The sequence below is a fragment of the Bombus huntii genome, chromosome 10 (genome assembly GCF_024542735.1).
Source record: "Bombus huntii isolate Logan2020A chromosome 10, iyBomHunt1.1, whole genome shotgun sequence".
Taxonomy (NCBI): domain Eukaryota; kingdom Metazoa; phylum Arthropoda; class Insecta; order Hymenoptera; family Apidae; genus Bombus; species Bombus huntii.
In genome coordinates, this window is record NC_066247.1 from 8,728,556 (window position 1) to 8,753,610 (window position 25,055).

General features: G+C 38.8%; 2 protein-coding genes across 24 annotated transcripts in view; one reads left to right on the plus strand and one right to left on the minus strand.

The window, feature by feature from the left end:
* LOC126870189 (photoreceptor outer segment membrane glycoprotein 2-like) overlaps positions 1-23,209 on the minus strand; it is a 165,394-nt gene extending 142,185 nt beyond the window's left edge. For 7 of the 23 annotated variants that reach the window (XR_007691208.1, XR_007691211.1, XR_007691210.1 and 4 more), the window contains exon 1: positions 22,228-23,209. The gene's annotated coding sequence lies outside the window, so the exon portion shown is untranslated. Of the gene's footprint in view, positions 1-6,899; positions 18,967-19,100; positions 19,276-19,416; positions 19,849-20,018; positions 20,624-20,759 lie in introns of those variants that run through there. The other 16 variants (XR_007691194.1, XR_007691191.1, XR_007691203.1 and 13 more) reach the window with 16 other exon arrangements.
* The window catches only part of LOC126870171 (uncharacterized), a 135,601-nt gene that overhangs the window by 61,144 nt on the left and 49,402 nt on the right, over positions 1-25,055 (plus strand). The gene's annotated exons all lie outside the window — the stretch shown is intronic.

A 25,055-nucleotide genomic window follows, 5' to 3' on the forward strand; every position in this document is an offset into this window, starting at 1 on the left:
GCTACGTAAAAGCTGATCTATGATTGGATTTGTGTATTAACTCTTAAACTGAAAAGTAATCTTGAAAGTTAAATTTTTATGAAAAAGTACTAGAACTGTTCAAATACAGATAATTTTGAAACTCGAAAAAAAAAAGATTAGGTAGTATTAAACCACTTGAAATAGACGTATAAAAAGAGATCACAGTTGGTTGAAAATTAAGTAGGTCTTCCTCAAAGTGGCAGGAAATTTCGTAAAACGTTATTTGGGGAATAAAGTGTCAGTCACGCTAGAGGCACATCGAATTTTTATGAAGTGGAATTTTATGGATACTAAAGATTCCTCATTATGGTAAAGTGTGATTCAACTACATCTGGTTTACGGTCCATCCTCCAATCACGACTCTACATCTGATTAGATTCATCGAGCACTTATCATAATTGTAGAAACTATAGAAACTCCTTAAGACGTACAGAAATTTTACATCTCCATTCTCTAAACACTGAAACCTTTTTGTGGAATTTTTAAAACTTTCGAAAATACAAATTCAATCACGCCTCTACCCTTTAAACGTATCATCCCTTTAGTTTCGCAATTAATCAAATTACAATTTAATTCTCCATCGCGATACCTTTTTGCGACTTGCAAGAATATAATCAACTTTTTTCAACAATAAATGCAATTTCCCTTCCAAGGTAAAAGCGTTTCGTTTCTGAAAGGGTTAACCATCCTCGTAGTATAAAAAAGAGAGCTAAAAGTCGTAAAAATCATAAAAACGGAAAAAAATACGCTACTAAAGGGGAACGAAATCCACTCGAAGCTCTAATTGCTAAACGCAACGGCGAAACCACGACAAAACGATAGACCATTCGGCTGGTAACGTTCAGCCAACTCTTTGCAACTGCAATCGAGGTAGCAACGTTAACAATTAACCCTTCGCCGACTCTCCAATAACGATTAATATTCCCCGGACACGGGGCTCGCGATTCTAGGAATTTCACAGCGATAATGAGAGCGACCCCAATCCCCTTTCAATCCCCATCTCTGGACCAATTCAGCCAGGTACCGATCGGGAAACGCGGTGGAAAGTTCATCGCGTGTGCCAGCCAGTAATTTACAATTACGGGAAAATTCGCGTGATCCAAGCTTGCCTCGGTTGAACGCGTCGAGTTTGTTAACGCAGTTAACTCCCAGTTAACTAGCAGCTCTATTGGTCCGTACTTGTTTATTCGTCCTCGCAGCGTGTTAATTAACGCGACTCTCTACCAGCTTGGAAGAAACACGCCATATCTACGCTTGCTCGAACCTATTCCGTGCCTATTCCGCTCCGACGACCATCATGGATTGTCGTCTCGAGGCAGACAATGTAAATAATCCTTGATTCGATTTCAATCTCCACGCTGTCGGATTATTAAGTTGATGTTTCACTAACGATAATAAATTGTAATTAACAGCGGCATCTTCCCCTTCAAATTGATACTCCAGAGATCGCACTACAAAGAAATTCTAATTAACAATTCTTACAACAACAAAAAAGATCTTCGCAGCGATAAACATAATCGAAATCTTAAAGCACGAATGTTTATACATTAAACAAATAAAATAAAGTCTACGACATACCGTCAGATAGACGGAAGAGACGGAAACCTGGTTGATCGGCAATACGGGCCAGACAGCGAGGAATTTGTGAATCCAATTTGACGGGCTCGGGATTTCCGGGGCACGCAACGACATTGGAGACGCTGATTCCTAAAGCAATTATCATCCGGTCGGTGGAAGGTTCGAATGAATGGCGTGGAGACCGGTCCACTAGCGATAACCGGATTTCTCCCGTGGGACGCTTCAAAACTGTCGCACCCCTTCTTTTGGCCAGCTGAGATCTTGTTGAGTAGATACACGTATACACACGCTGCACGTATACACGTACAGAGAACAGAGGAACTTGAAGAAAATAAAAAGAGGAACTGGATGGAACGGGAATAAAGTTCGTAAGAACGGAAACTCTGGGGAACTTGTTCTAAACTACGACACGTGACGCGGAGGAATTAAAGAGGCGCTGAAAGTTGAGAATCAAGAACCCACGATGGCGTGTCATTGATTTTTACCGATCTTACGGGATTTTCAAATTGTCCGCTCTAGGTCTTCCTTTATTAATTTAACGTGTCTGAATTATTAGAGCCAACCATAATCCAACGAAGAATTTAACGAAACGAAACATTCGAGAAAAAAGAAACGGAGCTTTTTCTCTTTCGTTCGACGTAGCTTTTAATTCAGAATGATCGGCTAGAATTGAAACATGGAAATAAACAAATTATTCTGTAATTTGCTCGGAAATGTTTAACGTTTGCAAATTATTTGGACGCTGACGCGCACAATTTGTCCCGATGCCATTTTTAAGCGAACCAATTTGGACAATTCCATTGGAACGTGTAAACATTCAGCTTTGAACTTCGCTGGGCCGATTTTGTTAAGTAAACCACATTGTTTGACCACAGTGAACCATGTAAATTCACCTTTAATGGAGGAGAATAATTAAGCGAATGGTAAACGCATTTCGTCGTAATAATAGTCGCGTCGCTTCGATTTCCAATTTTTCATCTTTCTTTTTTACCTGCATTTTCCCCCTTCCAGTACCTTTTCTATCGTAAGAGTGATTCCATTGAAATATACGAGAGAGTTGGTTCCGAAAAAGGATCGACGAAGTCTGTATTTAAGAATCGAGGCTGGTTTACTATAACTACGATATCGAACGATATCGAGTGGTGCAAGAATATGCAATTGTCTGATACGGAATTAACGAAGCTACTAGCACGGAAGAAAAATGCATCTATCCTCTGCTTCTGTCGAAAATGACAACGTGAGTTCGCGCTCGCCATCTATATGCAGATGCGCTAGTTACGATAAATAGTAACTAGAAGATAGTTCTTGATACAATCGATAGGTTTAAGATGTTCTTTTGTTTTTATCCCTAGGCCATGTAAGAAAGTGCAATAAAGGCTTTTCGGCTCAGAACGGTGCTATATATATATATATAGCTATTGTGATCCTACCTCTGAATATAGAAATAACAACAACTTCGTTGATTAATTTGTGACAAGTAAACTACAGATGCTTATGCAAAGTAACATTCTCCGAACTTAACTACAAAAATACGATCTAAATAGAGGATTGTTTCATCGATCAAATATTACAACCTATAATACGTCTAAGACATTAGGTTGTCCGAAAAGTTTCTTTCGTTTCATAAAGTGATAATAGATGAACAACAATTTCTGTTTTATATTATTTTATTGAATTATGTGTGATCCATTTCGATTTATTTCTAATATCATATTCGTGTATAAACGAAAGAAACTTTTCGGACAACCTAATATACTATAGAAAATATTTAAATCAATGAATATCTATAGAAGAATGCCAATTTGGATAAATAATTTTATTATAGAATACCGAAGTAACTCGTAAATTTTTATAGTAAAAGAAATAAAGGAATATTCGGCACCGTAAAATAAACGCGACAATTTCAAGCCAATTCTCATAAAGTAAATCCCCAATTTACCTCTATTAAATTAACTCGACAGAATAAGCCGAACAAACCCACTCTAGCCAGCCAGTCTCTGAATTATCGGAAATAATTAATACCAGTATCCGTGGGAATAGTTTGGAACCGGATGCACAGACATCGAATAGTCCTATATTTAGAACTGCATCGTATCGACGCCACATTGTCTCGCGTAAAACGAGAGACTTCGAGACGAGCGTAGCAGCTGTAGCAACGCAATTACTGATGTTGCGTGTAATTAGACGATCAGCCGAATCGTCGGTGTCACGATCGAAACAAGAAACTGCAACGGAACGCTCGAATGTAACCCAACTGTTATCCAACTCGCCTGTCTTCTTCGTACCGCGATAGCTTTGTATTAAGCTTCATGTTTATTGACAATTATATGATGTGTACGTTAAAAGCTTTTAATCGTCACTCTCGCAGTGCTTAAGATCAAAAGAAAGTTACTAAACAAAGCAAGAAAGTATAAGAAGTGCGAACCGAGATTAAAGGATAACAATTTGAAAAATAGTGGAAGAACGGAACAGAGTAAAAGAAACCTTAAAAAAAACGAGAATTTTCAGCGAAATAGTAATTTAAATTAATTCGATTTCCCGAAGTGTACTACGGCTTATAATTAAAATCGGAGTCACGTTAAACGCTTGTTAAGTTAAAAAAAATCGTATTAGACATCTCGGCCAGTAATTTGCGAAACAACGTCAGAAGTTTCCCAGATTTCCCAGCTTGTTTTCCAACCTGGAGAAAAATCCTCGCCATTCGTATCGATTGTACATTAAGCCGTCCGGTCTTGGACGATGGAAACGTAGTTTACGCGGCAATAAAGCAAGTTGTACGAAGGAGAGACAGATTCGGAAGTGCGGTCATGATTAATGTAGCATACTTTTTTCTTAATCAGCCACACGCGGCTTGCATTCGGTCATGTTTTATTGTTTTAACTTAATACTCGCCAAACAGGACGACTAAACACGATGGAATGGACACTTTTTATCGGTTGAAAGTATATCGTTCGAGCGAATAAGGATTTGCTGGAAACTTATGAATTGTGTAGAAATAGAACTTTCGAATTAGTAATCGCGTAATAATAATGTAAAGTTACATAGATCGATAATCCCGAGGAAAATAAGCCACTCGAGAATTCTATGAATTATCAAACACGTTGTGGTTTCAAAGTACGCAAACACAAATTTATCGTTTAAAAATATTCTATGACAAAAAAAAAAAAAAAGAGAGAAGAAAACACTTGGAGCCATCAAAATCAACGTCTCCATAGATTCAGCCCGAATTTCCATAGAAGACTAAGGAAGGCAAACATCGAAGCGATAACCGTTCGAAATTTGACTTTCCACGAGTCGAATTCAGTTATCCAGGTCGGAGACCAATAACCGTAGGGAATTTCATTTTTCTCTGGGCGAGGGTCGAACGATCGGCATTCAAAGGCCAATAACCAGAGAGGCCGGGGAATTCTAACTTTTCTCTCGCAACTCGTCCGAACGATGTGTCTCAGTTTGTATCCGGTTCGCGGTCGCAGCATCTCGAAGTCACGGCAAGCTACTCAATTATCCACGAATGGATTATACCGGTTTCTGGATTAAACTTGAAACTTTAAGAGGCCGGCCACTTCTAATAGTAATAAAGCATGGCGCTCTCTTGTCAGGGATTTTCGGATTATCCGCCAGCCTCGGATTATCCATTCCACTTCTTATCGTTGGATTATCGATAATCGAAGCGGCATTGTATCGCCCGCGATGCAAGCACCGATACACACGCGATAGTCTTCATTGCCACGACGACTATTTCGATTTCCGACCACAAATCCGCTGCACCTCGAATTTTTCATTCTTCGATTACGTGATTTCCAGTCTTCTACAAAGTTACTGTATTTTCAACCAATCGCGGGGAGACGCAATCGCGAGGAAACACGTCAACGGGAGTCGTAAATTCTCGTTACGATTATAATAATCGACGCCGCGAATAGATCGATCGCCTGATTTCCGTTGAGATAATAGGGGTGATTGAGGTGGTATAACGCTGCGATTAACAAGGTTATAGAATTTATATTGCCAACAACTTTGTAAAGATAATTACACTGATGCATATGTATAAGTTAAGTAAGTGATTGATTTAAGGATAGAAACCCGGTAACGACATGTTGACTATTCTAACGATGAAGAATAAGTAAACTTCAGTGACGATTCTGTGTCGGAGGAAAGCTGATGATGGGTGTGTCTAGCGCACGGGACCATCGGATTTGTTGATGACAATTTTGGTTAGGAAAGTGAGGGCGGCAGACATTGCTTCTGATTGGATAATAAGAAGGTTGGTGGACTAGGAAGGGTCTTAACCGCCCTCGATAGAAAGTTGCTAGTGGGAAGCATTATACGTGAGAAAAACTAACTTACCCGTGTCAAGCCGTAGTAGACAATAATCTTTAGAGAACGATTTAGAAAAAAGATATTTGTTCGGTCTAAAGGACCTTAGCTAGAAAATTCCTGAAATTTATGATGGGTCCTTAAGACTATTGAGGGTACGCAGTAAGGATGAGCGGATATCTGGTGCTCTTCTGGCCCGATGTGTGTGGTCTGGTCTAGGTAGAGTGTCGCCCGACGTAACAGTTACAGTGTACTTGTTACGACCGTTCGCGGAGAGACGCGGTCGCGAGGAAAACGCGTCAGCGAGAGGCGTAAATTCTCGCTACGATTCAGTGAATCGACGCCGCGAAGTAGTCGTTCCCCTGTTTCGGTTAAGATAACAGAGGTGGTTAAATGAATATGACACAGTAGAGTAAGTTATATTTCACCGTTTATTCCAACAACTTATAACGAAGGCAGTTACGCTGGTGCGTATGTACGAGATGAGTGAGTGACTGATCTGCGGGTGTGTATACCCGGTGGAAGGATGTTGACCGTTCGAAGGATGTAAAATCAGTACTGTCTTGGGAGACGATGCTGTCTCGGAGGAAACCTAAGGATGGGTGTGTATAGCGCACGGGACCATCGGATTTGTTGGTGCCGATGTTAGTTAAGAGAGTGAGGGAAATAGGCTTCGTTGTTAATTGGTTAAACGAAGGGTCTTAACCGCCCTCGAGAGAAAGTGGTTAGTGGGAGGAAAGTTGCAGCGTACGTGAGAAAAACTAACTTTCCCTTATCCAGCCGTGGTAGACAATAGTCTTTAGAAATTCTTCGGAAATAGACGTTTGTTTGGTTTGAAGGACCTTTACTAGGAAATCTATGAGATTTATGGAAGGTACTTGAGGCTATTGAGGGTACGCAGTGAATATCCGAAGACATCTGGTTGCCATCTCGCCCGCGGTGTGTGGCCTGGGCTAGGTAGAGTGTTACGCGACGTAACAGTACTCATTGATAATTGTTGAATATTTTGGATCGTTAGGGGCATCATTAGATTTACAGATATTTTGGGAGTTACAAAATTCAATGGTAATCTTCGGATACTTTCGATTATCGCGTTTCGTGAGAAATCGTTGCAGTTTGTAGGTTTCTTCGATGTCATGGTAGAACTCTTTGACGATTATTACGCGTCTTCGTCTACTTTGTTTCGGTCTTCCCATCTATGGGTAATCATTTAAATAGGAAACGTGTCTTCGTTCCTGCGTTATCGTGATTATAACGTTCAGCGGCGCGACGTTCGTTCATCCAGTTGAGAATGTCAGAAACAGACGAAACCATCCTCTTCCTTCCGCTCAACCAGCCCTCGGACATTTCGTCAACGGGAGGGAAAATGGCATCCGGGTTAATTCACGTTCCTTTGCCAGTGATGTAGCTAGTGGTACGATCCCTGTGCGGTCAGTCAAGATGCATATTCGGACGCGCGTGTTTCGGTGATGCATTATGCGTCGTTCCCGTGACGCCTGGTCGACGAGGGAATTTGCGGCCGCCATGGTGGCTGTTTGCATCCGGGAGAATTGCGGTCCACTTCCGCCCGATTTATGTAACCGAATAACACCCTGTTTTCAGTCATCTTTCGCTCCGATTATCGCTGCCCGATGCGAGCCAATACAATTTCGTTTTACGCTATTGATCGGAAGCTTGGAATCGTTGCTAGCGAATCACACTAGCGCTACGAAGTTCAAGAGTCCGAGAACAATTTCATTATTTTAGCAATTTTTGTTCGTTTGAATGATTTAAAATACTTCCTCTTCAAATAATTTTCTTTTACATTAAAAGATCATGACTGTTAAAGAAAGGTAGATATTTGACAATTGAACGGATCTACACTTTGCAGATTTAAAATAGTTGCACGTGCACTTTGAAAACCTCGAAGCAAATATTGCACATCCCACTAACCGCATTTGCCAATAGAATCGATTTCCAAGTAGTTGGTTCCAAGGCATTCTTTTCAGTATTCTTCGACGACTAACACGTAAACCCGTGGAAAGGAAACGGAAGAGCTTTAACCGACCGAATTTCAGCCAGTCCACACAGAAAATTCCATCTCCTAAACGACACAATGCCTTCCGATCGCGAGTTTCGTATCATCCGGCACATTCCAACGAAGCGTCGTTCAGAAACGGCGTCGTCTGTAAACTCCACCAGGGAAACGCGTATTCGTGGGCGGGAATGAGCGCGGAAAAGCGACGATCGAACGAGTTTTACGCGCCAGACGTTTAAATCCATTTCTTTGCAGATCTCCTTGGTGGTTTCGTGAAACCACAGACTACCAAGAAACCCTGGACAAAGGAATATCTTTCTTGTTGAATTTGCGGAAAAAAGATGTTTGGATACGAACCCTCCCAACCAACGAAATACGAAAAAAAAAAAACAAGAAAAACACACACAGCTTTTTCCACCCTTAGGAAATGTCTTCGTCTACAGAGTAAAGTCAATTTAATCTTCCATAAAATATTTTAATTTTCGAGCGAAATTACTTTGAACGCTTCGCGAAACTCTATCGATGACACGTAACGAAGGTTTGCTTCTTCTGAGCAATTCGCTGACAGCTTCCACGTTGATAGAATATACTGCAAGGCAGACCGCACGCGACAGATTAGTTTTTATGATGACGTGGACACGAATGTCAGGATTACCAGAATCTTGAGAACATCTCAATCGCAGAATTATCGTTTATTAAATTACAATTGTAGGCGTGGCGTTTATTTATATATTTCGAATAGAAGATATGGTACACCTCATTGGGCGACGCGAATTTTTTCCACGCAAAAGTGGAGATTAATAGTCGAAAAAAATACGAAGAATAATGGCGCGGATGGAACGCTGTGATGCGCCGATAGAGAGATTCGAGGTTCCACGACTTAATACAATGATCGCAGACCTTCCAGAAATTGTCAACCTGATGAACATGGCTAAGAAGGTTTAGCATCTGCTTTGAAACAAAGCTGAGCCTGGGAAGGGCAGGCGGTGACAATAAGACGAACACAATACCGGAAACGAAGTTAGCCATACGTGCGTGTGCTTGTTGCGTGGTACAAAATTGTCGCCTCTGGCTGATTCGTTTGCGAAACTTTGCCTTTGCCTGTTGCAACACGGATGGAAAACTAAGAAGACGCTCGCATTAAGGATTTTACTGTTGCAAATACGCTCTTTGTGGACGGTTTATGAGATTGTGTACGGAACAATTGCTACGAACTTTGCTCACGAAATTCTACTCGAGTTTACTTCGAGCGGAAGCTCGGTAGACGCTCAAATACTTCACGTTGATTTGAAATAATTAGGCACTTGAGGAAATGTAGATACAGGAAGATTTTCATATACGAGTTGTTCATATTATGTACAAGTTATACGTGGAAGAACAGCTGAGTTTCTTTCCAAGGAGAAAAGGATCGTGTATGGTCAGACGCGTCAGACAATGCTCAATCGATGCAAACTCCTAAGTAGAAAAGGATCATACGTGGCTAGGCACATCGAGAAATGCTCGATTTATCGTAAATTCTCGTCTATTACTTTTTGAAGAAATTTTCATAACAAACTCAATTAACAAAGTTAACAAATACTCAATTTGCTATAAATTATTCTTCGCAGATTCCTAAACAAGTTTTCGATGAAACATATTAACATTAAAATCGACAGGGAGGACTATGACAAAGATAATTACGCTCTAGAGACAAAATAGCTAAATTATTTCTCTACCGCAAATACACGTGTATGGACGATAGTGTAATTCTTCGAGTTCGCCAACGATCTAGTCACTTGTTGAAACTTATTGAAATATGTGCCGGTGACAGTGAACTCGTCACGACGGAAAGTTCCGAAATTTTCCAGCCAGTCTCACGAAAGCTTCGCGGTCTCCTGTTTATACGGAAAGTTTTCACCGAGACGTGGCGGTGGCCACGAGTCAATAATTCAAGCATATTACAGCCACGGACTATATTTCTTCGAACCGTGCGGCAAGTTTCACAATAAGTTACCAGGAACTCGTTCGTTCCGCTGCGCTGGCTTGAATAATTCTCCCGGAGGGTTAAAACGAACAGTGCCATGTGCAACGTCGCGAAATATTCGTGCTTCGTTTGTATACATGACTGAAACGACCGCGATTTTCAAAACGCCTGTCAGTTCGATAAATACTCTAAAGTTGCAACGTCTGAACAAATACTGGAAGATGGAAAAGAATAACTTCGTAACGATGGTTTAAAACATTTATTCGAACATCGTCCTTCCTCGAATCCTTTAACTGAAAATTCCTCGACGCGTTCCAAAAGCACACGCACCGGTTCCAATCTCTATCTGTACAGAATATTTATATCACTTGCTTACAGATCACCAGTCCAACCAAACAACAAGTTTTCTACAACTCTCGAGTCACAAAAGAAAGATAATCGTGGAACAAGAGTGCTATGATAAAAAGCGCTCGGGTAAAGAAGAGTCGTTCGAACTGAAGCCGTAAATTGTTCATTAAGGTGTCGGGTCAGGCGATAGGAGAGAGAAATAGGATTCAACAGAGTCGAAGTGCTCGTGGATTTAATCTGAATCCCGAGAGAAGGAACGATGGCGCGTGCCCTGGAAAATAAGGGAACCGGAATCGCCGGTCGAGGGAAAGTTTTCTCGTTAGAGGACGGTCCCTTTCCCGCGTAGGCTGGGTCCGTCGCGAGCCGTCCTCGATTATCCTTCTTTAAATGCATACCGACGAAACGATCGGGACAGACGGCCTAGAGGACGACTTAATCCGTTGGCAGACTTGCTAATTTATGATAAGACCGAGAAACGTATACTGCCAGCACTTCAATCGCATCAGAGGGTTCTCGTTACTCGCTCGTCCCAGAATGTTTGCTTCGGTTCCAAGCAGATTATTGGCTTCCTTCTATGTTTCGAGTAATGGAGGAAGGAACGTAAAATTTGTTCTTTCTGCGTTGTTATTCAAGATCGAATGTTACTAACAACATTTAGAGTATGGATATGGATAAAAATAGCTGCTATTTCTGACGGCTAAAATATTTCACTTGTTTTGCGCTCGCGTAATCGACTGTCTAAAAATTAAAACATCGACAAAACGATACTTATCATATTTTATATAACGCGTGTAAGGATTTTATTTCTTTCAAAGTGGAAGTTTGGAATTTCGATACTCTCGAGGCATTCGGTTCTTTGAGGCAGAAAAGTTGGAAGTAATTCGTTCGGCGAGAAGGAAGTCGTCGAGGATAAAAGAGCTAATCAGTCGAGACAGAATCGAACTCTGAGGCCAGGGCGTGATCTTCTCCGTGACACTTTGAGTACAGTCACTTCGAGTAAAAAAGTGGCTCTTCAGCGGGAACGGTTCTTCCGTAAACGACGAGGTCGCATGTCCAAGATAACTCGAATCTTGGAAGATCTAAATCGTCCTGATTCGCTTGTCTTTGCCTCTATTTTTTCTTTTTTTATCCTTTCGAAAGAATTCTCTCACTTTTTCGAACGGAACATGGTTTGAAAATCGAAATATCGGAATTCCGAAATTTCAGTAGCGAGTCTCGCAAAAACATACTTCCACCCTTCGCGTGAAATAGGATTTTTGTCGACGGTCCGAGTTTCAGTGAAACTCTGTCTCTAACGCGACATTCCAGCGCAACTCTCAATTAAACCAACTTCAGTAACAATCCCTATCCCGAAATTCGAAATGCCCTGTCTCCTAACAAAAAGTGAGCCAAGAACCCTCGGAATAATCCTCTTTACTCATAAAAGGTCCATTAACTGTGTCCTCCAGCTAAACTCCAACTTCCCACGAAAGCCAGCTATCAACCCGACTACGTTAAAGAAAACACTTCCATCCCCTAGAAACGACACTGGCAGGTCGAATGGGTGTTACGAGACTCTCCCTTTCTTTTTGTCCTTCCAAGAGGTAATCCTCCACGAAGGTTCAAACAACCACGGTGAAGGTGTGAAACCTTTCGTTGATTCAGCGACGATTTTCCTGGACTGGTAACATTTGCAAGAGGACAAGAAATGGCGCATGTCCAACCCGTCTGCCAATACCAAGTATCTCGAGAGCGTTACATCGTTGCCGGTCGATTACAGCCGCGATATCGATTGTTAGGGGGCAAGAAGCCGTGACAGGAGAGGCCTCGTCTACGGACAAGCGGATAGAAGGCTTATCAGCGATCTTGTTTTCTCGAGAATTTCCAAGTGTTCCGAGACGTTCAACTGCCGTAATCCCTTTCGCGTTTGAACTAGGAATTGTTTCCAACGCTGCACGCACAATTTCCGTTCGCCGTGTAATTTGCAATCAGAAAGTTCGCGAGTGTTTCGGAGATGTTGGAACCGAGCGATTGAAACGACTTTTGGTGACATGTTACGCGGAGGAGTTAATAGTCGATAGATCAAAAATTCTTTCGCGCTTTTATATAATTAGATAGCTTTTAAATAAATTAAATTATAGCTCTTAAACAATTTCAGAAGCAGCAAAATGATGACTTAAACGCCTTCTACTTGTATATGAATCGCGGTATAGTTTAATTGGAACGAAAATTCAGATATCGATAAAACATCGAATAAAACTAGTCGATTCGGAGTGGAACAACTTTTACACGAAGAGAATAATTGTACGTTTCAACGGTTCGAGTACGAAGAAATTTCCTTCAACAGTCCCCCCGATTTATTCATTTATTGTTCACGATAATATTATTCACTCGCAGAAGATAGCGTAATTTAATTCGCAAACAACGAAATCTCCAACCTAAAGCCCTAATTCAATAAACGCGTGACCCACTCTTTTCGCGACTAAACACCCAACCTTTTCTTCAGCCCCCTCTACGGTACATTTCCCGTCCAGATAATCTTCGTCTCGCTCTCACGCTCGTCATTTCACTACCTAAGAAGCGTTATTTCTCAAAGACAGTGCTGAAACGGTTTCTGCCGCTCTCAACGGACCCTGCCGCGATCGAAAATTCAAGCCTAGCTGTGAGTTACGTTCAACCCCTGGTACTTTCGAAAAATCCTGCGCACGGAGTTGGCGAGGCTCCAGGGTCTTCTCTTAACCTGATTAAACGTCGTTTATCGCCCCTGTGTATGAGACCATACTGCACAGTGAAGGGAAACAGGACATTGAAAACGGCAATCGAGGGTTGCAGCTCTAGGTATGAGGAAAATAAGGATTGTAAAATCCTTAGGGATCAGAGCTGGATAAAAGTTTGCCTTTGGAAGATGAAAGGAAAGTATAATTAAAGGGAAAAGATGGAACTCCTGAAGATGGACAACTGCCGAATAGAAACGATTAATAACGTAATTTCGCCGATTTTATCGTAAAATATATTTTTCATTTTGTTTAGTTAGAAACAGTTCAGCTAATCGGTGATTGGAACCGTAGTTGGTGTTGGAGGGAATCAGGGAACGGTAAGAGTATAAGAGACGAGACCTGAATGAAAGTTTGCCTTTAGAAATTCAGATAATAAAGAAAGATGAAATTTTTTATAGTGGTAATATTCGCGATGGAAATTGGTACGAAAATAATTTCGTTGATTTTATTACGTTGAATGTCAATAATGGATGCGTCGTTAATCTTATTTAGTTAGGGACAGTTCGATGAAATGGTCGGGTACGAGTGATTTATCGTCTCCGGATAGAGAAAGCGCGGTTGGCTTTTTCTTAGTTGCCGATGAGCCAGCACCATCCACGGGTGACGTTCGTCGGGTAATGGAACGTGATTTAAGATGCCTCGAGGTGAGGGGTTGCTACCTCGAGTGTTACTTTTAATGGGTGCCGTTGAATATGGCCGGTGAATGGAACATTGGATCTATTTATCGAGTTCTTCAGCTTCGAGTGTTTGGTTGCCGAAGTGCTTTGGGTTGTAAATCCTTTGTCTCTGAGTAGTTTCTCAAAAGCTTAGGAAAATATCGCACAGTCTAATAAACTTTGTAAGTTTTAACAATGCGAAGAAATCTAGAGGAAATTTTCATAGGAATTTTCAAATAACGTAGAAAGAGCACCTACATTTTTCTTAAATATTTTACTCTTCAAGTTGTGAAAAATTAAAAGTAAAACCTAGAGTAAGCTTGGAAATTTATTAAACGAAGGGGATATATTTTTGAAGCAGTCTATAAGAATCCACATTTATAATTGTTAAGTGTTTTCAATTTTCTTGGAAGATTTTTGCGATACGAAACAAAAAACATCTCGATATCTCATACACCTTAACATACAAATTCTGGATTAAAGGAATTTTTCATGAAAAAAGTAGGAAGTTTTTAAATATTCCATGCTTAATTCGTCCCGTATTCCATAAATCATAACTTCCATATTTTAAAGGTATAAAATATATTTAAGAAATCTTAAATGTAGATATTAATTTCCGTAACTTATATCTGTATTTTAATATACGAATCTCAAGAATCGAGATAAAAAATTCCCGAAGAAGTTTCTAAAAAATAAAAAGAAGAGAAAAATACAGGAGCAGAAATTTTCCCCTAATTTCCGCGTGTCAAAAGCGCAAAAAAACATTTAGAAAATCTCCACAGAAGATAGCGAATGTATTAACCCCCGTAACTACCCCGAGTTCCAATTCACGTCGAATCAATTTCCAGCGATCGACGTCGCTTTCACGCAATCAGTCTTCCACCCCTAAACGATACTCGACGACTGTAACATCCCGTGGAAATCCCTTCAGCCACCCTAAGGCATTCTTTGCGAAACGAGAAGACAATTAAATCGATCCCACACCCCTTCTCGAATCCGACGTGCTCGCGTCTCGGAGGGACGGAATCTCCGTCAAAAAATCCATCCAGCCGCGTATTTCCCTCGATTTCGAAGACAGAATGCACGAGAACGATCCATTTCCAGGCTGCAAATTCGTTTCCGCGATACAAGAGCCTCTAGTGAGTTCAATTCCGCGTGGCCACGAGCTGATTTTGAAAAATGCAACGAGCGCAAAGAGGGTGAAGCAGAACGAAACGAGGCTCGTCCCCGTTTTGTGTTTGCGCACGATCAAATAAGAAAGCCGGCCGGCAAATTGAATTTCCCATTCGCGGACGGTTGAGAGGTGGATGGGGTAGGACGAATAAGGGGGTAGTTTCCCCTCAGCTTTTTTCCCTGTAACAACAAAAGGGAGAGGGAGAAAGAGAATAGAAGTTAGCTTGAAATGAAAACGATTCTACTCTTTGTTCCTTTTTTTTCGTCTTCCCCCACCCCTTTTTTTGTCTCTTCCGTTTTGTTTCTTTCTTTGTTGGCTATTTGTTTTCACGGTCTAGATTGGGTACGTCTTTCCGCCACGATTTTAGAAAACAGAGAGAGAGAGAGAGAGAGCAGCAACACTGACAAGGGTAAAACGTGGCGTTTAGATGCGGCAGCTGTTAGGCTACTTTGTTAAGCACTCGTCACACAGCCGGAAGCTCACCGAGGGACCACGAGGGTTTTTCTCATTTCTTCGCCGGTTTTTCCGCCACTTTCTGCTGCTGCGGACCGTTAATAACGAACGATGGTAGAGCTCGATATTAAAGCTGGAGATCTCGCGTGCACCCTTTGAATCCCGTTGAAGAACTCACAGACAGTTCTTTATCCCTTTTGCAGCCTCCTATTCTTTTTACGATGCAGAGAAGATTAATATTGAATTATCGTTTTTTAAAAAATATTCTACAAATACTTCGATATTTACAAAACAGAAATTTTATCATAGGATCTGCCGAGCGAATAATTTTTACCAAATATTTAACGATGTACATTCTATGAAAGCAATAATTGTTGAATAAGAATAATCAATTTTTAAAGGATATTCTGTGCAATTTCTAATAATTAATTTTTTTGAGATACCGTTGACTTTGTTAATAATACAGAACTTTTTAATTGGCAAGAAGAAAGTGTTATCAGATTGTAGTTTTAATAGAACTAGTAAACAGTAGAAGTTTCGTAATAGCAAACTTCGTAAATCAGAGTAATCAAGTTCTTAAAAATACACTATAACACTTTTACTTGGCGAACAAGGTAATTCCTATAACATTAATTATTTAGCAGGGACGATCTTCGTAATCATTTTGCCAGCCAGCCATAGGCGATTTAACGTAAACGAAGTTAGCGTAAACGCGTCTAAATGCAGATTTTCCCGGAGAACGTGGCAACATATCCAACACACCAAAGTCGTGCGAGTAATTAGAAACGCGTAATTAAGACCAGCTTAAGGCGATATCGCGTCTAGCGACTACGAAATTCCCGTCCAGAGATTATACGGTTGAAGCGGTGGAAACGTTGGACTGGCGAAACGCGGCTGTCCGTTCCCTCTCTTCGTCACTTATATTTAAAACGACGAGACCATTGTAAACATGTGCTTATCTTGCAAAGAAATATCCCTAAGAGCCTCTACTAAAGAACATTTTATTGGAAATAGCCGGGAAGTGTGTCCTAGGCTCCCTACACAACTTCCATCATGAATTTTGAAACCTAAACTCTGTTTCATAAACTATTTTAGTTTATTATTTTAATAATTAATAATAATTTTTATATTAATATTATTATCTTGAGTTTTATAAACTGTTTATTACTTTCTATATTGCACGTTCTTATTTTTATTAAAAAGCAGAACACTACGCGATATCCGTATTTCTATCGAAACAACGTTCTACCGTTTACGTTCGACGATTGACGTGTAAAGAATTCGTGTCGTTGCAATTTTATTTCGCCCATAAGGAATGGGGTTAGGAAGATTAATATTACGAGCGAAACAAAGAATTAAATTTGCAAGAGTTTCTGACGTAGTTTAATTATAGGACGTAGAACTTTTCTAGGTTTTTCGTTGCACGAGTAAGTTAGGAAGATGGGAAACTTGGTCGTGATGTGAACGAGGGTTTAGGTGTCACGCTCAAAATTCTGGAAAATAGTGTCGGCGCGGCGCGTCCTCGCGAGAAAGAGGATGCATCATCCTAAAAATATCGCCAACATCGCGATTATTTTCACCGTATCTTAGGAAACGTGGACGTTGGCGATAAGAAATGATAGATGCGGCGTAAGATACCGCGACAATCCAGCGCCGGGACGAGAGAAAGAGGCGGCAAAGGAAAGACTTAATGGCAGTGTCGTGGAAAAACTCGGCGATCTCCGGAACGCTTTGACCGATAAAAATTTGTTAGACTGGGACGAGATATAGGCCATTCCATTCGATATATCAAGGTGGAAATATCTCTGAACTAGAAATTAGAATAAGATTTCCACATTTTCTCGTGAAAATCCTCTCCTGACGATAAAACATGTACAAATAAAAATATAAAAATAGAAGGTAAATCGTATCGTAGGTACTCGTGTTTTTTGTTTCTGTTTTATTCTTCTCGATGGAATAAATCAGCACAGAACGATCAAAGATAATGGCGTTTTAAGTGACTATACGAAGAAACAATAGTCGCTGCGATGGTAACGCAATAGCGACATCGCGATGGAATAAAGAAACGTATCTTTGGAAAGACGTCGTAAAACAGCGATTATTTTCTATCGTTTGTGCTTAGAACGAATAAGATGATCGCGAGAGATCGAACGCACAAGAAACAGAAACCGAACACAGAGAAAATCGTGGAATAACACGTCGTCGATGTTATAGGATTAAGATCGGTCTCGAGTCATTGGAGACGCGGCTTTATGCACGCACGGTTTTATGACATTTTTACGCGGTTCGATAAAGGAATAACGGCCAAGCGAGGAAATATACAACGCGATATATAACGGGACAAGAAAAGAGGCGATTCTCCGTGAAAAAGTGGATAAAAAGCGTGAAATAAAAGATATACAATTTTTTTTTCAGAGAGGAAAAATATAGGTTTCCGTAAAAGCGAGTTTGAACGCATACACGATTTTCGAGAATAATCGAGATAAAAGAGATTGAGCAAACGATGAACGTTTAGAATAGACGGTGGAGTCTATATCGAAACGTTTTATCGCTCGAGTATCGGAGTCGCGACTGGCGATGTTTTCACATTCATATCAATTCATTTTTCGATTTAAAAATTCCTATCGTTAACCGTGAGAACGTTGATAAGTTATTCTAACATTTCCTTTTGTAAACATTGAAATACATAGTTATATTTGTTTTAAATATCGTACAATATTATACCTTTGTAATACATGTATAAAAAAGCACGTAGTTTTTCATTAGTATCGCTAAACATTCATAGTCTAGTAATTATATTAGCAGCCCTAACACAAGCTAATTAATCTAATCTATATTTGGCCAAATATGTTTTTAAAAAATACATAAATAAAATGCAAAAGATGCGTTAGATATATGTACCACGGAAACTAACTGATTATAGATATAGACAGTATATAAAAAAAAGTATCAAGTTCGTTGGAATCTTTCTCGTTCGTTAATATTATATTACGCGTTAAGCGAGGCGCACGGATGACTCCCAAGAATGCAAAGCAAACGAAAGCCACGATAAACCGACAAACAACGAAAATTTCGTTAGGTCTCGTTACGAGGGTAAATTGGCCGCGTCGATTTAATATCGACACCCGGCAAAGGGCGTCGATCTTCACAAAGGCACCGAATGACTTTCAGATGAGCTTTCCGGAGATAATAAGTCCGGTTTTTCGACAAAGAAGGCCTCGATCCCCTTTGGTAGGTGGGACGACGTAAGAGTTTAATGAATTTCACGGCATTCCGTTCGACGGCCTGGAGATAAGTTGTCAAAGAAAAACCTCTCGCTCGAACCTCTATCGGTGGGGAACAAAGAATAATTTTTTATAGGGGGTAGGAAACTTTTCTCGCCCCCCGGGATACTCTCGACCTGGGCCAGAGGAAACGAACGGATACCGAATTCCTTCTCGATGATGCTGCAGAGAATCTTCTTGTTAAAGGCGAACAATTTCCACGGGAAGTTCCTCCTGCTACGCCAGCCAGAACAATCGAATACTTTTTAGATTAAATGAAATTTTCCAATCATTGGCGCGAAAAAAAACTCGACAAGCCGGGAGTTTCATCAATTCCTTTCTCTTCTTTCGATTCGATTGAAAATATTCGCCTTTTCTCAATATCTTTCTACGTATTCCAGAAATCTTTGATGACATTCTTTACTGTAAATGTTTTTTTCGATTGTTACTATATTATAGATAGAGAAATATCAAAGATGGTCACTTTTCGAACATAACTTCAACTTTTATATTATCCGACATATTGTAACAATTTACGATGTCAAAGTGGAACTTACTATGATAGTGGAAAATACGTGTTTTCTAACATCCACTGAGAAGTAGAGCGCAGAAACGGATTCACAGCTTTCTATTTGTACACTGAAGCAAAAACTACAGACGATACTTCAACAAACGATATCAAGTTGCATCGACAATTACCAAATGGTTAACATTCCCAGTTCAATGATTCGCCTGTAATTTAAGTAGAATAAGACGAAGGTATAGACAAAATCCTCGTAATCGAGGAGTGGAATGACGTTCCAGGGATTGAATCGGGTTTGGGAAGTCGCGAATTTGGCTTAAACAGGAAGTTTATCGGCTAATGTACGGCACCTGCGATAGTTGTGCACGAAAATTCCATTCCTTCAACCGAAGGTTCGAGGTTTAACTCGCGCTACAAATTTCTGCTCGAACGCCAATCGGGGAGCTCCTTAAGGCGCGTTACGCGAGATACAGCTTTGGTTACACGATTGGTTCTAACCTGGTAACTTCGCAGTTTACATCCAGCGTCGTTATCGTCGGCACGATTGCCGCTAACACGGCTCTGCGCGCCATACATATACGCGTATATCGCGCCGCTATGGGGATTCTGGACGATTACAGCGGCTGGCGTGGAAACCGGAGAAACGCGATGGGGGTTGTCGTGACGATTGGGCTGCGAAGTTTGCGATGTGTAAAGGGCGAGATTATTTTAAACGAAGAGGTGGAAATTCCAGGAAACTGGTTCCGGTACGTGTTGCAGAATTGTTATTTTCTCTCGTCGAACTGGAATAAATGAGAGCGTAAAATGAGAGGACTTACTTACTCTTTGTATCCAAATCATAGTATTTTCATAAAACGTTAAAAAATTCCGAGGACCGGAAATAACTAAATCTACATCAATGTATTATCAAAATGATTTCTTATCAAATAGACTCTAATAAAAATTTTCAAACCGTTCTTTTCTGTTCCACTGTTTATTATCCAAAACGTCCAAACAAAAACGAGGCTGAGGTTCTAGTCGACGTTATCATTTTTCCACTGTTCACGTAGAAGTCGGAAATCGGATCGATCTCGTGCGAATTTTTAACGCAGCCGCGGGCATCGCCGGTCGGTTCAATCAAGATCACGTCACCAATCCGTTCAATCATTCATCCTTCTCACTCTAGCACGCATAGATTCAGAAACGCGATTGTTCACGAGTAACGATCAAATTTTCGTTCGAGTAGTAATGTCAGTTGATTATGGCGACTCACGGTAGAATTTGAATATTTATCACGGGAAACTTTTATGCATATATTTATGATATATCGCATTTGGTTAGCATTTATGCATATATTGAGTGCGTTATGCAAAACATTTTGAAACTTTATTAACACAACATCGGTGACCTATATAGCGAGAAATGAAGCCCAAGCTAAGATTTGTTGCGCCTTTTAAACATCACAAGTACCTTACCTTAAATATTTCTCGTTTATTTTAACATTTAAATTTTCCACAAATGCGTAAAAATTCCCAGTCTAATTATGAGACGTAATCACCGCGATTACAGCAGTAAAGTCTGGAAAAATCCGAACATGTTCATAGAAGTGACAAGTTTGCAAAGATAATAAATTGTTCAGACATTTTTGTAAATTTCTACAATAAATGGCATATTTTGACCTAATGGAACAAAGAATAACATAAAATGCAATATGTGTTTGTTAAATAGTTGTATTAAAATATTGTCAAAAGACAGTTGCTACTAAAAGAGCAAAGGTATTAGGAATAAAATATCAATTATTTTAAACGCACTCTTTTTTTAGATAATCAGTAATCATTGATTCTAGAATTTCAAATTTTTTCGATGTAAAGACGATATTAGAACCAAGTACCAAATATCCGAAAATTAATTTATATAATAACCAAATATTTTCCTCTCCAACGCTTTCGCATAACATATTGCAGTACAAAGTCTAAAATCCTATTAAACTTTAGCTTAAGAACACTTTGTGCAAAACACTGCCGTATGCTTCAACGACGTTAATTATAGATTTATCGACATAATAGCTCTATTAGTTACGCACATTCATCAGTGCATTAGCAAACTCTTCGAACTCTAATCTTCCAAATCTTCGCTTTTCTTTCCATGGCGATTTCAATCCCAAATCTCATACGATCGTAAACTGTTAATCATGCTATACGTGTTTCAAATGACAATTTGTTATATATTAATTAAGTATTCTGATGTCATAAATTAACGTCAATTATATATGCAGTATTAATAATTAAATTAAAGCAAGGGAGTTCAGCAGACGCTCGTATCTGGAATCATATACATTAAATCGTAAATGCTATAACAAAAATATTTTACAGGAGAATGGTGAAAATTGTTGTGTTGGCTAACTAATTTTCTGAATCGACATATTCTCACGATTAGATACGGTACTGATATTTTCATAGTGCATTGACTCGAAAAGAGTTACAAGCAGCATTGTACGATGGAACATACAAAAGATGAAAAGCGCGATTGTTCGTTACAATAACATAATTCATCGAGGAAACCGTGCAACAAAATTAGTTTCGTGAAAATAGAGAAGCATGCGCGTCTACATTATTCTACCTGTGTGAACTTGCACAAGCGTTGAAATTGGTTGAATTAGACTCTGCAGGAGCAAGAGGAGGCATACTGGGCAAGAAATAGCGAGTATAGTATAGCAGATGAATCTTCGCAAATATGACACCCAAATTTGGACAACTAATTGTGTGTAACTTGCACCGAAGCTCCGTGAATCCTGAACCCGCGTTAATTGGACTGTTATATATATGCGAAGTAGTTGCAGCAGAAGGGAAATTTCTAAATTACGTTAATTAGGATGCATCTAGGTTTACTCACGACTTCAAAAAATTGCACCAACCTTCGAACTACATAATAGAACCTTCCCTAGCGTGTTGTAATGTTAATGAAACCCGCAACTCTGAAACTACAACCCTATTCGGAGTTTTGCTTAGACACGAATGATTGCCTTTTGTGTTTCCTATGTTATTCATAAAATAAGGAAAAATGAATTATAGACATTTTCCTAAAACTTTGAATTTTTTCTTCTGCTTTTGAATATAGAGGACATACAGAATAGTAGTTATTATTAGTAAAGTTATTAATATGAATTACAGGGAATACAGTACCTTTTTATACATATGGTATGATGGAAGTTATGTTGTATAGAAGATGAGAAGATGGCTAGTAGAACGACAAAGAACCTTTGATACTTTTGAAGTCATCAGTGTTTACGGTGACAGCAAATTTTAAAACAGTCATTAAACAGAATTATGTTGCCATAGTACTTATGTTAACACATTCACTGTACTACCTACAAATAATTTTAATACAGTACCTATATCTATTGTTCAACTTCACATATGTATTTGATATAAATTGCTATGAAATATTTTCTCATAATTTCATACAAGTTGGTATCATGTACATATACCTGATCATTTTCAGTTTTCTATCATACATAACCTGAGAGTGTTGATAATTAAGTCTCTGACAACGAATTCATCTCCACGCCAATACTTCCTTGTTCATACTTCATTCAATCCAAATGTATTTAATAACTGCATTAGTAAACGTACATAGTTAAGAAACAATTAAAATTTTGTTAGATTTCCCAAGAACAAAATTTCAGCTTCTATATACGTCAACTCTGTTTCACACTACAATATGGAAATAGATAAATGGATACTTAAGGTTTTCAGTCAACATAATGAAAAATGTAAAAATATTGTTGAGTTTATAATTATTTACCGATACTATATAATGATAGCTAAAAATGTAATCATTACAGTTTGATTTACTAGTAATGTAGTAATTAAAGTACATTTTGTTAAACATAAGAAAATAACCGGATACATTTGAACGCTTATGTGTTTCATGCATATAAAACGGAAACATAACCTTAAAATGACAGAAGAAATTTGTTGTCAGGATTTTGATGTGATAAGGATTCTCGGGATATCGTAGGCGTTTTCGTGATAAATACGGGCGATGCACTCTTACAGCATATTACTTTTATATAGATGTTATTATTACTTTTATTACTACTTTTATTAATTTTACACTGAAACACAATAAACTGCACGTTTACACTTAGATCACCATCGAAGAACTCGAGAGCACGAAAGTATCCGAAGAAATCCGAACGCTTTTCCGCACGGCAACACAAGCGCGCGAGATACGATTGCGAATTTGAATATATTATAATGAATTTACGCATTTTAGACAAATATAAATCCTGCTATTTTTCAAACAAACTGTACATATACTCTATACATATATGAGATTGAAAATTAAAAAATATCGAATATGTACATATATATAGCAAAGAAACCGATAAATGTATTTATATGAAATTTAATTTACTAATTAGTCTCTATAGTGTAGTATAGTAAGTTTTTATGAAAACTGAAGTTTTTATACTTGTTAGTTTATATAGTAGAAGCGAACAATAATTCAATAGATATATCTATCGAATAATTATGAGCTGCACTACACGGAACATTCGTGATAGACTGTACTTTTTTTTTACTAGAATTTAGATGACTTTCAATCCCCATAAATCGACTATATTACACTATGCGGCGGTTTTGGCGAAAACCAATATTGGTCCACTTACTATTTATCCATATTCATTAGCGGGTCGTACCGACGAGCCGCCTACCAATCAGCGCCGATAATTATCCGCGTAATTAGGCCGAGGCCAGCTCAAACAAGGCTATTTCGCCGGTCTATCCTATATTTCACTTAGTAGGCAACATGAAATTGAAGCAATCCCAGCATCCGCGAGTCGCGATTACTTTTTCACGTGCACGGAATCTGTTATGCGATCAGAGATTGTTATAATTATCCTCTGAACCGATACTATTAACGATTATTGCGATTGTGCAAATTGACATTACTTACGATTTACTACCAGATGCGCCCAAATTTTTTTAATGGTGGTTTTCATACTAATTTTGTTTCTCTCCTGTTTGGGATTTAAATTGAATATATTGATTAAATTTTTGTATTTTTATGACTACAAAATAATGTTTCTACAAACTTTGAATTTAATATACCTGCGATGCTCCCCATTAAACTTAATTAAATTTTATTATAGGTTGCGTGTATTTAATATTCAGAAAATTTACAATAAAAATATCAAAATCTCATTATTGGCTATCATGGATAATCAGAATATTCACATTGTTCTTTAATCAGTTGAAATGTAGGAAAAGTGCCATAAAAGTTGATTGGAATTATGAACTATACATTTATATTGAATTATTAAAGACATTTATTGCTCGTAGACAATTTTTCAATGCATAAATTATTTTGAAACAAATGATCATAATTATATTCTCAGAATTTTGAATTTATTGTATAAAGTTTTAAATTCTCATAAATATGGAACAATGAAACTGGTTAGTCATCATAAAAGATAAGATTTACCTGAAAAAACATTTTATATCCATCAACCCGGTATTATTGTTTACTACTAATTAATTTTTCCAACTGTTCGATCAATATCATAAAAAATCACAAGTTATGTAGAAAAATTATTTTTGTAATCGTTCTCCTGAAAGTATAATAGGTATGTTTGATTTGATATCCCGCTTTTCGGTCGAATAGAATAATAAACAAAAAGTTTGGAGGCCACGCTTCGTCGACTGTACCATTGATGTTTATCAATTTAAGTGATTAACGAATTCTCTTTACGGAATACAGATGCATATCGGTGGTTATTCATGAGAGACAGAGAGAGGGAGAGAGAGAGAGAGGGAGAGAGAGAGAGAGAGAGAGCGAAAAATATTCAATAATAGAACGAAAAAGACGAAACTTTTTTACGAGAATTCTGTGACTGCATGTTAATCGACCAAAAATCAAAATGTTCACTGAGTGTAATCATACGGTTTTCTTTTCCCGAGCTACCAATTAGAGCTGATAAAAACGCCTCGTAAGTTTTTGCTGACTG